This window comes from Aptenodytes forsteri, unplaced genomic scaffold, assembly GCF_000699145.1.
Source record: "Aptenodytes forsteri isolate BGI_AS27 unplaced genomic scaffold, ASM69914v1 Scaffold97, whole genome shotgun sequence".
Taxonomy (NCBI): domain Eukaryota; kingdom Metazoa; phylum Chordata; class Aves; order Sphenisciformes; family Spheniscidae; genus Aptenodytes; species Aptenodytes forsteri.
In genome coordinates, this window is record NW_008795036.1 from 3,233,085 (window position 1) to 3,237,977 (window position 4,893).

Below are 4,893 nucleotides of genomic sequence, written 5' to 3' on the forward strand. Positions count from 1 at the left end.
GTGCATGATGATGCTCTCCTTTTTCACCTCAGTGTATAGTTTAAGACCTTCTAGGGGTCCCTGCTTCTCCTTTCCCACTTGTAAAATGGGTACGGAAAGGCGTCTCTAACTGCTGGGGTGCTGTGAGGCTTTGCCCTCCTGTGTGGATCTCTGAGATACTGGGGTAAGAGAGCGGAATATTTTATCATACAGCGCCAATGTTTCCACAATGTTTCTTGTGGCTGGTGCAAGGGAGTAACACTACATATGTCAGATCAAGCAAGGTGCTCTAGTTGTCAGATAATTACAAGCACTTACTAAGTAATTAATGTGCTTGGACTTCACTTAATATTTGTATACCTTCTCCAGTCTGTTTTACTACATGCTATCAAGACTCCTAAATACTTTCTTAGCAACCAAAACAAGAAATGACTTGATATTAAGTGTGTTACCTATTCTGTAGTCACTACTGGCTGCCAACAATACATCAGTACACTGCTTATTAATTTTCTGCAATGTACTGTTTATTGATATTGCTTTTATTGTGGTACCTTACCTCAGCCATGAAGGGAGGACATGCACCTTCATCTCGAGCTAATGGCATTGCTGCCAATGCTGCAGGGAGGCTGAAGAGCAATGTGACTAATAAAACACAACCAATAAAAATATGAAGGAAAAAATGTCCCTACTAGTAAGAAATGCATATTCCAAGTGCTTGCACAGCGCCTGGGGCTGTTAATCATCACTCCATGGGCACCCCTAAACAACTCTAAACAACAGTTAGAAAAGGATCAGATGGCTGTTTAGGGGACTCAGTAGAGTGGTATTTGTTTGACTGGCAGGTAGCCATGCTTGTAAGGTGCACTGTGAATAACAACAGTGGCTGAAACATGAAGATGAAGGTTTTTACTCATATGTTGTCTTTAGGACTCTTTTCCACTTCGTGCGAGGAGATGAAGGAGGAGCTGGGCTTAAAGGATGTTGGCTCATTGCAGACAGTGGTGGGGCCTGCCGAGCAGCCCTCTGTAAAGGGCAAGCTGGAAACAGCCGCTCCGAGCAGTTTACCTGGACCGGCTTCTCCTGAGGGGAAAAAAATCTGTTTGTGCCACTGATTAATAGTTCTTTCCTCCCTGTTTCTCACCTGCATTTGTCATGGAGGAAGCTTGTGAACATCCTTTCCTCCTGTCCAAGTGCATATGTAAACTTTCCTCTCATCTCCGATCCATTAATCATAAGCACTTTTGTTATGTGGGTTTCTCCTCCTCCCCTTCCCCTTCTGAATTAGTCCCCCTGCCATTCCTTTCCCTTGACCGCTCCTGCCAAGGGGCCGTGCCGCCTGCGGCAGGGGCCCAGGGGCTGCTGTGGGCAAGGCGCCCTGTGGGTACCCGGGCCTTGACCGCTCCTGCCAAGGGGCCGTGCCGCCTGCGGCAGTGGCCCAGGAGCTGCTGTGGGCAAGGCGCCCTGTGGGTACCTGGGGCAGCTCACCGCCTGTAGCTGGATGCTCCACCTGCCGAGGAAGCAGAGGCGTGCTGTCGAGCCGGCTTTCCAGCCTGGCTCTACGGTGCTCTGGCGCTGTGGGGCTCACTTGGCCAGTATCTATCATTTTGCAGGAAGTAAAAAATTGCATGTAATCATCATCAGTCATTCATTATCAGCCCCTCTCAGCCTGCTGTGCAAAGCCTACTCCGCTGCTTGCTTCCCTTGTGCTGATTGCTGCAGTTATTTATTTATATATTTATTTTTGCCAGAAGTTTGCCACACTTGGAAAGCAAAACTGGCTGGTGATAGTAGAACATGGTTTGCCAAGACCCAGTCCTCCTTGCTTTTCATTAAAAAACTGGTTTACTGCTGGTGATCCACATTTATTGAGTTACTTGGACAGGAAACTGGAATTTACTGAGTTTTAGCAAGAGGCATGAATGCACACTGGTACAGGCTTCAGTAGGGACCAGTGATCTGAGCACATACCTGAGGTTGCTGGTAGGATCCCACAGCCTGACTGAAGTCCATGCCAACAGATCTGCCATTACACATGCCAGCTAGGAGCCTATCTGTGCCGTAGCCGTGCCTTCAGTGGCAGTGGGGGCATAAGGCTTATTTGATTTTACCTGAGCTCAAATGAGCTGCAAGATGAGAGTGTTTCAAATGCTTCTGAGGGAGGACTGAATTTTTAAAAAGATCAGTGATTCCAATTCACATAAGCATCCAGGGGCTTGGAGACTCAGCCAAACTTTTGTGAATTACAAATACTGAGGGATTAGGCTTTCCTGAGACTTTTTCCTAGTGCTTCCTGGTCTGAGGGAGTTTTTTTGGCAGATATTTCTCACTGTTGCTTCACAGGTCCAAAACCATTGGGAGCTCTCATATAGGAAGATAAAGTCATTTTTAAATATTGTGTTTAGTATGTCTGTTCCAAGTGGGAATAAATACTGTAGTGTTTAAAATGACAATAGGAAAGATCATTGCCTTTGCATTAGGGTTCTCAGTGTTGCTAGTTCACTAGCAAGGCTTTAGACCTAGGCCCTTAGAAACCCCTCGGTGCCCATGTCTATCTGACAAAGCCTCACCAACTTCCCCAGAATTGCAGCAGCTTTGTTGCCAAAACCTGGAAGCAGTAAGGTTTCCCAGTCACGTGTTTCTGACACACGCACTCCCTGCCCTAAAGTGTTTAAGTTTCTGCTGATGGGCGTTCATAAAGCTAACTGGTAACCTGTTCATAAAGCTATCTGGCTGCAGCAGGAGTCTCAAAATAGTTTCTTTTTGACTAACTCACCTTGAGGGTGACAGAGAAGGCATACCCCAGACCTGCTTAGAGGAGTCCTAATAGTCTGCCTGTGAGTTTGTGTGCATGTGTCCTTGAGATTAGAGTGCTGAGAGTGTATGTATGTCTGGAAGGTGGGAAATGGGGCTGTATTTGCAGGCAAGAAATGCTTAATCTTCCTCTTCCCCTCTGCAGAGAGCTGGGTCTGGGGAGAGTTGCTGCTTTCTGGTCAGTCAGCCCCATCTCTACCTACATGATGCCTTTTTCCCCTACACTTAGCACCAGGTAGCGAGTCCTTGCACCCTGATGTGACAGATGTAATGTAATCCATGCAAAGTGTGTGGCACAAGGAGCCACAGCAGTAGTGAAGTTCACTAACAGGCTACACATCTCCAAGCCGCGATGTCTAGAGGGAAGGATTAGCTGTTTTGGCATTCCTGTTCTGGAGAGGAGGACCTACCTATCTGTATAGTCAGAAACAATGGAGTTGTGTCTTTTAAGGATGCTAGGAGGTGAAGGAGTCCCTGCACAGTTCAGCTGAATCTTTTGCATGGCTCAGGAAGCTGAAAAATGCTTAGCCTTATTGTGGATCTTGCTGTATATGCCTAACTTGCACGTACCTCATGGGGATAAAAGTCCTTAAGAGTGGGATTTTCAAAATCGTCTGCATGCTTATGCTCCTAAGTCTCTTTGAAAATTGGTCCGTTTCTGGATGTGGATGTTTCCTCAACTTTAACTCTTGCTGTTTTGTAGTTTCTTAAGAGTTGCAGCTAACCTGAAAGTTGCCCATTTGAGGCATATTAATAAGGCTTAACATCAGGAGAAAGCTTAACACTTAAAATAATTAAGCTTAAGCCTGGCTTCCTTCTTTGTCACACAGAATAAACAGTGGTGATGATGATAATAGGAGAAAAGACACATACTTGTTTCTGCAATGTGTGCCTGGCTAGGAATAATGATGGAAATCGGTACCGGTGACTTCTCACAAGTCAAACATTTGTCAAAAGTGAGATAGACCCTTCCCTTTTTTGTTTCACGGGTGAAATTGGAATGGAAAATGTGAAGTAAACACTTTATTCTCTCTGTCCCCCGCCAAATTGTTTTTATCAAAGCAAAATAGTCCCTTTGGCCACCATGACTACCCTCACAAAAATATTCCCTTTCAAATGAAGATAAATTTACCATTTTTGTATTATGGTTTGCTTATTTTGCTTTTAGTGAAAATATGTAAACATCATACTTAGTGTGATATTGGTACAACTGTTCTTTCCTGACTTCCCACACCTCTCGAGTGGATGGACCGCAAGGCAGGGACTGGGGGAGCAAAGTCCCTCCCACTGTAAGAGAAGATCAGGTTCGTGACCACCTGAGGAACCTGAATATAGATGTCTATGGGACCTGACGAGATGCATCCCAGAGTTCTGAGGGAATTGGCTGATGTAGTTGCCAAGCCACTCTCCATGATATTTGAAAAGTCATGGCAGGCAGATGAACTCCCTGGTGACTGGAAAAAGGGAAACATTGCATCCATTTTCAAAAAGGGTGGAAAGGAGGACCCCGGGAACTACCGACCTCTCAGCCTCACCTCTGTGCCTGGGAAGATCATGGAACAGATCCTCCTGGAAGCTATGCTGTGATTTGAGACAGCCAGCATGGCTTCACCAAGGGCAAGTCCTGCCTGACTAACCTAGTGGCCTTCTATGACTACACCAGTGGACACGGGAAGGCCTACAGATGTCATCTATCTGGACCTCTGTAAGGCCTTTGACACGATCCCCCACAACATCCTTCTCTCTAAACTGGAGAGATATGGATTTGATGGGTGGGCTGTCCAGTGGATGAGGAATTATTGGGATGGTCATATCCAGAGGGTAGTGGTCATACACCAGTGGACACGGGAAGGCCTACAGATGTCATCTATCTGGACCTCTGTAAGGCCTTTGACACGATCCCCCACAACATCCTTCTCTCTAAACTGGAGAGATATGGATTTGATGGGTGGGCTGTCCAGTGGATGAGGAATTATTGGGATGGTCATATCCAGAGGGTAGTGGTCAATGGCTCAATGTCCAGATGGAGATCATTGACAAATGGCGTCCCACAGGGGTCTGTACTGGGACCAGTACTGTTTAATATCTTCCTCAATGACATAG